Genomic DNA, 12,938 nt, shown 5'->3' on the forward strand with positions numbered 1-12,938 from the left:
GCTGTCTATATTTTGCACTATATTTGTCTATTTTTCTATAGTTGTTACTGAGGTGACATTGCATATTTTAAAGTCATCTGTCTTGACCTCTTTGAAAAAACTCTGAATATAAATAATTAACATTTTCTCTGCATACAGTATGATTTGTGCGTTTTTATTTTATAGTTACCATTATGAATTAATAAGATATTGTGTGTACATGAAAAATGAATGGAAGAAATTGGGGGCAGGGCTGAGGCGGGATTGGGGGCGGGGCTGAAAATTAGTAGATGTCCCGTTTTGAGGAAAAAAAAATAAATGGTCACCTTAGTTATGCCCCTCTTTCCTGGTTGAGGGGCTTTCACAGCTATGATAATACAATATGATGGATCCTACTCCTAGGCCAGAACTATTATCTGAGCAGGAATAATAACTTCCACAAACAGAACCTTTGCCTTTAATTTTATTGTTACTGATTTAAAATGATAGTCAGTATATTTGGATAAAGTGGTGTGATTGCCTGTTAAATATGGATGTTAATAAAAACAATCAAACGAAAGAAAAAAAATTATATTTTCAGTGGATTAATTTAACTCATACAATTAGTAACTATGTCACCACTTATGCCTATAAAGAAGACCTTTTATTTTAGTTGGTACTTGGCCTGGTATATTTTGAGCAGCTTCATTTTTTTTTTTTGGGGGGAGGCCTCTACGCCGGTCCCCAGTCTGCACTTCCCTCCAAGTCTAAGCATCCGTTCCCGCCGCAAATTAAAAAGAAACAACCAAAAAGACTTGAAATGATCAGCATAGATGCCACAGCACATAGAGATGGCCATACGCACGCGCTAGTAGATCACGTGACCTCAGACGCGCTGGCCTGTGCTATCATCTGCATTAACTTTGCCGTGCGCTATTACCGGGGCAGAGAACAAGTGGGGCTGCGCTGAATTATTGAAGGAAGAAGGAGGCGTACTTGGACGATCCTGGGTAGGTAGCTGATGACTGAGAGGCTCTTACCGTGTAGCTCTCTTTTGCTGGCCTACGAGATCACCCACTACAAGCCCCACGTTTTGTTTTGGGTTTTACTTTTTTTTTTTTTGTTTCGCCAGCATACTGCCCTCCTCTGACGCAATTTCCTGTTTCCTGTACGTTGGGCTCCGTGCATAAGTTGCGTCAGAGGGGAAGGGGCGGGGCACTGGAGGTGAAAGCTGTAGGATTGGTAGTGGGGTTGTTTTGGGTGTGACTGTAAGATGGAGAGGTGCCGGATCGCAGCAGACATTGAGAAGAGGGAGAGATGGTAGATCAAGGGGAGGTGAGACTGGCCTCGAATGCGTGTGACTTGGGATTTGTAGTTTTGCCTAAATGATGCGCGGTAGGAATGCGCTTGTAGTGTGCACTAGCGTAGTCGTTAGCTTCACAGTTGTCAGAAGGTAGGGCGTAATAATTCCCGAAGGATTCTAATCTATCGTCTTCTGATAATGAAAGGCTGAACAGGGCTGATTTCATTGCTTGTACCGCTCTACCGATGCAATAGTTTTGTTGTTGTTAGGTGCCATCGACTTGATGAGTTGCAGATCTAAAAAGAAATCGTTTTTGTGGTAGTCCGGAAAGGTTATCCAGTCATCCCCATAGTTGTTTTCAAGTGTCCAGCCATCTGATTGCAGGTCGCGCTCTTCGCCTGGTTCCTTCAATCATATCAAACATGATGTACTTTTCCAGTGGTTTAGTGCAGTGTGTTTCAACCTTTTTACACCTATGCACCAGCAGAAATAAAATAATTATTTTGTGGACCGGCAAACTACTAAGACTAAAATAAAAACTCCCATCTCCGCAGCTTGGTCCCTGTCCCATCCCTGTGAACTCGGTCCCCGTCATCATTCCATGTGGGAGTGGGGAAAAAGTGAAAGATCCATGGTGCATCTCTCCCACTTCCTCTACTGCCATATCCAACATTTTCCCTTATCTCATCCCCTGGATCATGTGCAGCATTTTTCACTGTTGCCCACTAGCCCAATGCCCAACATTTTTCCTTCTATCACCCCTGTCCAGCACCATGCTACACCTCTCCCTCCATCACTATGTCCAACATTCCTCCCCTTTGCATCCCCTTCAATCTGTCCCTCTGTTCTCTCTCCACCACCATATCCAACATTTCTCCCTCTCATCCTTCTCTGTGTATCTCTTCCTCACTTCTCTCTCTCTATGCCCAACAATTTTCCTCTTTCTTCCTTTCCCCATGTGCACCATCTTTCCCTCTCACTTACACACTCATCCCAAACAATTCTCCCTTTTTATCTGCTCCCTTGTGTCCCAGTTCATGCCTCCTCCCTTCCTTCTGTGTCCCAAGTTCGTGTCCCCCCCTCCCTGTCGTCCAACCTTTGCCCAAATTCATGCCCCTCCCATATCTCAATGCGCTTCCCTCTTTTCTTCCTTACTTGTTCAGGGCCGTCCAATCTCTGCCAAAGCTGGATCAGTGTCCCCTGCAAGCGCGTGTCCATCTTCCTTCTGGCTTGGCTGCTTGTTATCTTCAGCGCAAGCTGCACTTGTTTGCCGGGACAGCGCATAGCGGCTCTTGCATGCTGCTGACCTAGTTCTGGTTCAGCCACGTGCAGCGTGTAAGAGCCACTGTGTGCTGTATTGGGAAACAAGTGCGGAAGGAAGGTGGACATGTGCTTGTAGGGGACACTAATTCCTCACGGACCGGAAGGAAATTTTTGTGGACTGGCACCAATCTGCAGACCGGTGGTTAAAGAACACTGGTTTAGTGGACCTCTATTCTCTCCCTGCTTTTAAATATTAAACTTTGGTGTATGCAGTGTTCCCTCTAAGCGGGCGGGTGTTGTGAGCAAACTTTTTTCACCGTGAGCCAAAAATATCGGGCGCCAGCAAGTTATGAGCCAACTCGCCCGATTCTCCTCTCGCCGCCCTGCCATCTGCCGTACGCCTCTTCCGATTGTGCGCTGTGACGAGAAACGTGTGCGCTGCGATGTAATATTTTGTGCGCCAGCGCAGCTTAGCGGGAACACTGGTTCAAATGGTTTTATTTATTTCCCCAAATTTATTTTTGTTATACGCATTGAAAATATTTGATATTGCGTTTAAATCAAAATCTCAATAAACTTGAAACGAGTGCCCGTGAGATTGTGGGAGGGTTAAATACTCAAAACTTAGAAGTTTTTGCTTCGCCAGCTTTCTGGTATCTTTACATACAGTGGCGTACCTAGCATATGTAACATCCGGGGCCCATCATTTTTTGGCACCCCCCCCCATCTGTAAGAAAAACATGATTTTTAGTAACAAACCACACGTCACACATGAGTACCTAGGAAAAGGCAGCATCTTACATATTGCAGTGATCAATCCTACACCGTCAATCCTAACAGAAAACCATGTCTTTCGAACACACAGAACACAGAAAACACCTTCGCCTAGTAAGGAATATGTAATCACAAACTAACCCCTCCCTCTTTTACAAAACTGTAGTGTGGATTTTAGCTACGGAGGTAACAGCTCTGATGCTCATAAAATTCTGAGCATCAGAGCTGCTACCACCAAGGCTGGTGCTAAAAACGCTTCACAGTTTTGTAAAAGGGGGGATAAAATAAAAATACATAGACAAAGGTTAAATTGAACCAGCAAGAAGCTGGACTCTGCATACAATGCTTCACAGAAACAGTGACACATGTCTCCTAAAGCAATAAATAAATAGAAATTTTTTTCTACCTTTGTCTTCTGTGGTTTCTCCTTTCCTCATCTTCTTGTAACTCTCTTCCTTCCATCCACTGTCTGCCGTCTCTCTTCCCCTATATGGCATCTTCTCTCCTTCTATGCCCCTTCCAGAAACTGTATGCCTCCCCCTTCCATCTCTCCTTTCACCCCATTGGTCTGGCATCTCTCTCCTCGCCTTCCCTCTCCCACACCTCTCCTCATAGTCTGGTATCTCCCCTTCCCTGATTCTCTGGCATCTCTCTCCTTTCCTTTTCTTCCATCTTTCGCTCCCCCTCCATGCTCTCACATCTCCCCCTTCCTTTTCCCTTAGACTGGCATACCTTCCTCCTACGCTCCAAGCCCTGGCATCTCCTTTAATTCCCTCCCTCATCTTCCTTCTCCCTCCAGCTGGGTACCGCAACACTCTTCCCTGCAGCTCTGCACTTCCCCACAATTGCCATGCTTCGGTTCCTCTTCTTCCTTCCTTCCTCCCCCCCCCCCGCGGGACCCTGCGGCACCATCAACTCTTACTCCCTCTAATGTCGGCCCTGCAGCTCCAGACTTCCTCGCAACTTCTCCCCTCCCCCTTTGGATCGCTATTATTTTAAATGTTATAGCCGCGGAGCTGTATCCATCAGTGGAGATGTCTAACCTCGGCCTGCCCCGGAACTCTTACTGCAGCAGCCGCCCGTCTAGGCAGGAACAGGAAGTCACTGTTGCAGTAAGAGTTCCGGGGCAGGCCGAGGTTAGACATCTCCACTGATGGATACAGCTCCGCGGCTATAACATTTAAAATAATAGCGATCCAAAGGGGGAGGGGAGAAGGTGCGAGGAAGTCTGGAGCTGCAGGGCCGACATTAGAGGGAGTAAGAGTTGATGGTGCCGCAGGGTCCCGCGGGGGGGGAGGAAGGAAGGAAGAAGAGGAACCGAAGCATGGCAATTGTGGGGAAGTGCAATCCCCCCAATGCGTCCCCTTACCTTACCTCCCCTTACCTTTGCGACGCGTGTGTGCGCTGTGAAGAGAAACTTGTGCGCTGCGATGTAATATTTTGTGCGCGAGCGCAGGCCAGCACAGCTTAGCGGGAACACTGGGTGTATGTATTTTTGTATGTATCGAATACATACAAATATGAGGACATTTTCCAGATAATATTTATTGAACTAAATGGGAAGTTTGAAAATTGCCTACCTTTTCTGTTGAGTTTGTCAGGATCAATTTTTTTGACTGCAGCTGCTTATTGCTGCCCTTATTTGGCAGACTTGCCCTAAACCAGGGCTGTGGTGTTGGAGTTAAGGTTAGATTTGGTAAAAATGTACCGAGTTTAACCTGCTTCAAAATAAAAACTTACAATATTATAATATATGATAAGTTTATAATTTTATATCGGGGGTATAGGCAGACACTCAGTTTTGGGTGGGTCTGGACCCAAAGTTGGTAGGCAAAGGAACTCCATCCACTGCTCTCTTTGGCATATCTCCCTGATGTCTGGTAGGTGATTTGGGTGCTCAATATCTGCCCCAGTGATCCAGCTGTCAACTCCCCCCCACAGGCAGGCAATCTGAGCTCTCAACTCCCCCCCCCAAAAAAAATCCCTATACCTTTTAAACACCACTTCGCCAGCAGCAAGTACTGGCTGACAGTCTTCCCTCTGATGTAGGCCCGCCTATGGAAAATAGGAGTTGCTTCAGAGTGAAGACAATGAGACAGCACCGAGCAGCTTGCATTGGTCACTGATTGCTGCCAGTGAAGTAGGATGTGAAAGGTGGGATACTTGGAGTTTTAAGCTGGCAGGGCTTGGAGATCCCTGCTGACCACATCATAGGTCTTCAGCAACTGTGTTGGCCCATCCATGGCTATGCCACTCTTTTATATAATTTTGTCCTGGATCTAAAGCAAATATATACCGTATTCTGTCTAATAATCGCCTGAGCTATTAGAAACACCAGGTTTTCTGAAGTCTTGGGTGGACTATTATTGGAGGCACTTCAGTTCCTCTTTCCTTACGGTCACAGTGCAGGGTCACAATCTTGGAAGGGCTGGCGTGTGCTGGTCTTGTGTCATGGGGTGCTACAGCAGAGCACTATAAGCCTCCATGTGTTTGTCACTGGGGGGTACTGAAAAAATAGTGTGCAGAGTTTAGCAGGATCCTCTCGGGGCTGGCTCTGCTGGGGCTTCAGGCTTTCTTCCCTGAGCTTTCCTCTTTGTGGTACATATTGTTAGGGCGGGCCGGGGGGGGGGGGGGAGGCAGCAAAGGCAGAGCCCAGCAGTGTGCAGTAGGATGGGAACTGAAGGATCCTGCATTATAATTGCAGGACTCGGCACCAGAATGCAATTCTGCTCAGCTCTCTGAGCTATGCAGTGGCTGCAGACAAAGTAAGTGGAGACATTCTTGTCTGATTCAGATAATAATAATAATAACTTTATTTTTCTATACCGCCAACACCCAAAAAGTTCTAGGCGGTTCACAGAATAAGAGGACTGGATATTCCAGTGATGATACAAAGCACACAGAAAAGCAGTACAATATTTCAATAGTGAAAAATACAATAAGAAACTATGACATAGTCATCAATCAGGTAACAAATTTTTTGAACAAATAGGTCTTAACCAATTTTCTAAAGGTGCAATAAGATGCAGATTGTTGAATCAGGTCGTTTAACCATACTTGAACTTTACCTGCTTGATAAGCCAAAGATCGATCAAAATATTTTTAAAACGGCAATTTTTGGGATTAGGAAAAGTAAATAAACCAGTAGGCCTAGTTGAACAGTACCATTCAGAATTGTATGTGTGTGTTTGTATCCCAGAATATGAATGAGAACATAAGAATTTGCCACCACTGGGTCAGACCAGAGATCCATCACGCCCAGCGGCCCGCTCCCGCGGTGGCCCATCAGGTCTGTGACCTGTGAAGTGGTTCCTAACCATTTCTGTAACCTACCTCTACATCTATCTGTAACCCTCAATCCCCTCATCCTTTAGGAACCTATCTAAACCTTCCTTGAAACCCTGTAGTGTGCACTGGCCTATCACAACCTCCGGAAGCGTGTTCCATGAGTCCACCACCCTCTGGGTAAAAAAGAACTTCCTCGCATTTGTTCTAAACCTGTCCCCTCTCAATTTCTCCGAGTAACCCCTTGTACTTGTGGTTCCCCACAGTCTGAAGAATCTGTCCCTGTCCACCTTCTCTATGCCCCTCAGGATTTTGAAGGTTTCTATCATGTCTCCTCTAAGTCTCTGCTTTTCCAGGGAGAACAGCTCCAGCATTTTCAACCTGTCAGCGTATGAAAAGTTTTCCATACCATTTACCAGTTTAGTTGCTCTCCTCTGGACCCCCTCAAGTACTGCCATGTCCTTCTTGAGGTACGGCGACCAGTACTGGACACAGTACTCCAGATGGGGGCGCACCATTGCACGATATAGCGGCATGATGACTTCCTTCGTCCTGGTCGTGATACCCTTTTTAATGATACCCAACATTCTGTTCGCTTTTTTTGAGGCTGTCGCACATTGTGCTGATGCTTTCAATGTTGTGTCCACCATCACCCCCAGGTCTCTTTCAAGGTTGCTCACCCCTAGGAATGATCCTCCCATTTTGTAGCTGAACATCGGGTTCTTTTTCCCTACATGCATGACCTTGCATTTCTCTATGTTAAAACTCATCTGCAACTTTTTTGCCCACTCTTCCAGTCTCGTTAGGTCTCTTTGCAGGTCTTCGCAGTCTTCCGTGTTTCTAACCCTGCTGCAGAGTTTGGTGTCATCAGCAAATTTAATAACCTCACATTTCGTCCACGTCTCCAGGTCGTTGATAAATATATTGAACAGGAGCGGTCCCAGCACCGACCCCTGTGGAACTCTGCTCGTGACCCATTGCCAGTCTGAGTAATGGCCCTTTACTCCAACCCTCTGTTTCCTGCCTGCCAGCCAGTGTTTGATCCATCGGTGGACATCCCCCTGCACACCGTGGCTCCACAGCTTCCTAAGCAGTCTTTCGTGAGGTACCTTGTCGAAGGCCTTTTGGAAGTCAAGGTAAATGATGTCTATGGATTCCTCTTTATCCATCTGGCTGTTTATTCCCTCAAAGAAATACAGTAAGTTCGTGAGGCATGACCTTCCCTTGCAGAAGCCGTGCTGGCTCGCCTTCAGTTGTCCATTGTTTTCTATGTGTTCGTAGATTGTGTCCTTGACCAGTGCTTCCATCATCTTTCCCAGAACCGAGGTCAAGCTCACCGGCCTGTAGTTTCCTGGGTCACCCCTTGATCCCTTCTTAAAGATGGGCGTGACATTGGCTATTTTCCAGTCCTCTGGGATCTCCCCAGTTTTCAAGGATAGGTTACAAATTTGGTGTAGTGTTTCCGCTATTTCGTTTCTCAGTTCCTTTAATACCCTTGGGTGGATGCCGTCCGTACCTGGTGATTTGTCGCTCTTCAGTCTGTCTATCTGTCCGAGAACATCCTCTTTGCTTACTTCTAGTTGGACCAGCTTTTCATCATGGTCTCCGTTTATGATCTACTCGGGTTATGGGATATTGGATGTGTCCTCTCTCGTGAAGACTGATGAGAAGAACTTGTTTAACCTGTCAGCTATCTCTTTCTCCTCCTTAACCACTCCCTTCCTGTCTCCATCGTCCAATGGTCCCACTTCCTCTCTGGCTGGTTGTTTCCCCTTCACATACCTGAAGAATGGTTTGAAGTTTTTTGCTTCCCCAGCCAGTCTCTCCTCATATTCTCTTTTTGCTTTCCTAACCACCTGGTGACAGTCCTTTTGGTGCCTTTTGTGCTCCTTCTGGTTGTCCTTAGTTTGGTCCTTTTTCCATTTTCTAAATGATGTTTTCTTGTCACTTATCACCTTTCTCACTGCATTTGTTATCCACGCTGGGTTTTTGGTTCGATTTTTTTTTTTTTTTTTTTTGCACCCTTTCCTAAACCTGGGGACATACAGGTTTTGTGTTTCGTGCACCGTGCCCTTGAATAGGGTCCAGGCTTCCTCTACGGTCTCCATCTTCCCTGAGCTGTTGCTGAGTTTCTTTGCCACCATTTTCCTCATGGCCTCGTAATTTCCTTTTCTAAAATTGAGTGCTGTTGTAGTTCTTTTCACTTTTGATGTTCCCATTTCTAGCTTGCACTGGATCATGTTGTGATTGCTGTTTCCTAGTGGCGCTAATACTACCACCTCCTTTGCGGGTCCCCCTAGCCCGTTGAGGATTTGGAATATTTGTTAATGGGATTCCGGAACTAGGAGCCAGAGTAAATGACTGGCTAACTGCTGAGCTCCTCCTAAGAGCATTATTTATTTGAATTTAAGTAATATTTTTTTCTTCTAATTAATTTGAAATTCCTGGAGATGTCTTCAAATAAACCAAAGTTGCAGGAAGCTCCTTCTAAGGCAACAGGGAAGACAAAAAGACTGAAAGAAGACTCTCAGTCCTCAAGTGAAGTTCCTCTACCCATGGATGCTTTGGATTTTATTGAGGTTTTAGAAGAATTAAGGAAGATTAATGTCAATTTAGTGGAAGTGAAAAAAGAAATTAATCTCTTGAGCAATAAATTTGATATATTAAATGATAGAATGGATAAGATGGAAAATAAAATGGAAAACATTGAAAATATACAACAAAATTATAAAGAGGATCATAATCTGTTAATGGATGTGCACAAAAAGCTGATTGACCTGGAAAATAGATCTCGTTGCCAGAATTTAAGAATTATTGGATTAAAGGAAGGAGCTGAAGGAAAGAATTTGATCTCTTTCCTTGAAGATATAATACCAAAAATACTTCCAATAAAGACAAAAGGTCCTATTGAAATTGAAAAGGCACATAGGATTGGTATGAAGAAAAGTCAAAATAAAGAAAAACCAGAGTATTAAAATTTCAACAGGTACTGGATATCTTATAGGCAGCAAAGGAGATTAAAAATCTTTCATACAAGGATTCCAAATTGATTTTTCTTCAGGACTTTGCTAAAGAGACTGTACAAATCAGGAAACAATTCTTACAACTAAGGCAACCCTTGAAAGAAATAGGTGCTAAGTATGGTTTATACTACCCTGCTTATATGAGAATTACATATAAAGAAAAATCTTATCAGTTCGAGGATCCTGGAAAACTTAAAGAATATTTGTCATCTCTGGAATCACCTATGATTTAAAGTTTAATTGAAAATTTTATTCCATCTTTTTTAAATGGATGAGAAAAGTTTGGATTTAAGGGAACAATGTAGAGGATATATAATTTTTACATATACAGTACTTTAATGATACAAAATGGCTGCTGAAAGTGAATTACTAACTGTTTTGGAATGATTGACTGGTTTAAATTAAATAAAGAAGATTCCATATAAGAATGGTAACAGCAGTATGCAAATAAATATTCACACTTGCCTGACGTCAGAGGAATGGAAGGGAAAGGAGAGGAGAGTTCGAGTGGCCTTGCTTGGATTTTGTTATCTGGTCTGCACGTTTCCCTGATTGGAGGGGGTTCTGATGATTGAAACTTTCGGCGCTGACATTTGTCACCGATAGAGAGTTTTGAAGGCATTCTGGAGAGAGATAGCATGGGAGCATTGCTCCGCCCCTCTCCTTGATCGGCGGGAGATCCGGAACTAGGGGGCTTCAGCGGTGGAGGCATGAGGCCACTCGTTCGTCGTTGGTGGATTGTATGACATGGAGATGGCCTGAGGAGAGGAGGCGTGAGAACTTTATCATAAGAAGCAGCGGCAATCGGGGCCGTGGAGCTAAGTGGTTGTCGGAGACCTCTGTAGCTCTGCTATCAGCGCTCAGGGAGGCAGAGTTACTGCTGCCCGATTCTGCATTGCAATTTTTTTTTTTGTAGTTTATTGAATGCAGATGGCTTGTTTGTCTGCCTCGGTTGTCTGCGGAAGTGCCCTCTTGAGAGCGGAGGAAGAGGAGGTGAATCTCACTTCCTGTTTCCGGAGGGGCCAGACTTCAGCGAATGCAGGGCGGAAAGGTTGGGGCGGGTCCCAGAAGACAGTAGCAACATGGAAACCTGAGCCTCTTTTGAAAATAATAATGAGATTGGATGTATTGGATTTATGTACTCACTAACATTTACTGCCTAACGGCTATTTCATTAACAATCTCTGTTGGAAGAAGCATCTTATAGATAAATAAGTATTTTGTTTGTACTGCAAAGCTAAGAATTAGATATCTTTTGAGGCAAATAAAAGAAGGTATTTTGTCCTGTGTTCAAGGATCTGAAAAGGAAGGTAAAAGTATGGAACCTGGTCAGAAGGCTTGCATTTTGATTGATATAATGGGTTTACTTTGGTTCTGAAAGATTATCATTTGAAATGTGAGTCTCCTTACCTCCCTTTGGAGTTTTGGGGATAAAGGATAGAAGGAAACTTCTGGTATGTTGGTTCTTTTGTGCAACTGGGTGGCTCTAACAATATTTTTGTGCTTAGGCAAAGGGATTCTGTTAGGTTTTATTTTATTCTAAGTAAATTCACTTCTATTTCATTTAAACACCACAAAAATTTGTGTGCATACTGGGCACATGATACTATACATACCAGTCCATAGTTGTATTGTTAGAAATAATGAGTCTCTGGTTTGCAATAGACAACAAGATGTGGATGTGCTGTAGCAGCATGTGGGGGTTCAAATATGGTTCCTGTTTAGTTATGTATGGATCCGTGGGCTGAAGGTCATTATTAGAGATGGGAAATTAGTGGAGGAAACTTTGTAGGATTGAATTGCATTGAATGTTTTGTGTGCATCAGGAAGAGTGAGTGGATATTTAACTGGAGATGATTTGATGTTTCATTATTTATGCCTGGAGTAGATATTTGTTTTCTGAATAAATTTGTTTATATAATTAACTTACAGTACAGGAGGAAATTAAATTATAAATTTCTTCTTGTGGATAAGTGGTTAAAGATAAATTTGCTGCAATAAGAAAATTTTTGGTGTATGGGATATTTAGATAGGAGAAATGTCCAATTTGGAAAATTTGTAAATTAAATATTTTTTATTTATATAATGGAATTGAGGCATATGTAAAGGGGAAAGTAGGAATTTCAACATATGGATGAATCAATTTTTATAATATAGAGGAAACAGTGAAGTGAGTTGCTTGGGGGAGGAGAAAGGGGCTGGTCTGATCGTTTGTCTTCAAGTTATCGCATTATGAGAAGGGGAGGGGTAAGGGAGGGATTTGGGAGGGGATTTTGGGATTTTATTAATATAATCTTTAAGGAATCAAGGGAAGGGAGGGATGTGTCTTATAGTCTTTTAAGGGAAATTAAATATTTACAGGTAAATTATACATTGAAGAATAAGCTAAAGTTCATATTTGATAGTAATAATTATATTAATGGAGCTTAAAATATTTTCGCTTAATGTTAATGGTTTAAACCAGTGGTCTCAAACTCACGGCCCGGGGGCCACATGCGGCCCACTGGGTACTATTTTGAGGTCCTTGGTATGTTTATCACAATCACAAAAGTAAAATAAAACAGTTTCTTGATCATATGTCTCTTTAGCTATAAATGACAATATTATTATTAAAACTTAGCCAAAAGGAAAGATTTATAAACTATAAAGAGTTTTACCTCATGCAAAATTGTCATTTCTTTAATAAGACATTAACTATTTTTTTCTGTGGCCCTCCAAAGTACCTACAAATCCCAAATGTGGCCCTGCAAAGGGTTTGAGTTTGAGACTACTGGTTTAAACCATCCAATAAAAAGGAAGAAAACACTTTTGTTTTTGAAGCAACAAAATATAGATATTTGCTATATTCAAGAGACTCATTTATCAGCTCTAGAGTCTCTAAAATTAAAAGATAATTGGATAAAACATTGTTTTTATGCCCCAGCTATAAAGAAGAAAGCAGGAGTTGCAATATTGGTGAATAAAAGGTGTACTGCTACTTTCAAATTTATTTCAGCTGATCCCTTGGGAAGGTGGGTACATGTAGACATGAATCTGGGAAATACTACAATGGTGCTGTTCAATGTATACGCATCTAATACGAACCAAATTGAATTTTTTAAAACTTTACAACAATTGTTGTTACCACTGGCTGCTTCAAATTTAGTTGTGGCTGGGGATTTTAATGCTGTTATAGATCCTTATATGGACAAAAAACCTAGTAGAAGTATGAAATCATTAGGATTGGATAATTTGGTACTAAATTGTGATTTGAAAGATATATGGCGAATATTTCATTTTGATGATCGGGAATTTTCATTTTGTTCCCATGTTCATAAATCTTTTTCGAGAAT

General features: G+C 42.9%; 1 protein-coding gene across 2 annotated transcripts in view; it reads left to right on the top strand.

Moving 5' to 3' along the window:
• Nucleotides 1-824: 824 nt before the first annotated feature.
• PHKG2 (phosphorylase kinase catalytic subunit gamma 2) overlaps nt 825-12,938 on the top strand; it is a 105,092-nt gene continuing 92,978 nt past the window's right edge. The window contains exon 1 of one of the 2 annotated variants that reach the window (XM_033945879.1): nt 825-968. The gene's annotated coding sequence lies outside the window, so the exon portion shown is untranslated. Of the gene's footprint in view, nt 969-1,182; nt 1,294-12,938 lie in introns of those variants that run through there. The other variant, XM_033945878.1, reaches the window with a different exon arrangement.

The sequence above is a fragment of the Geotrypetes seraphini genome, chromosome 5 (assembly GCF_902459505.1).
Source record: "Geotrypetes seraphini chromosome 5, aGeoSer1.1, whole genome shotgun sequence".
NCBI lineage: Eukaryota > Metazoa > Chordata > Amphibia > Gymnophiona > Dermophiidae > Geotrypetes > Geotrypetes seraphini.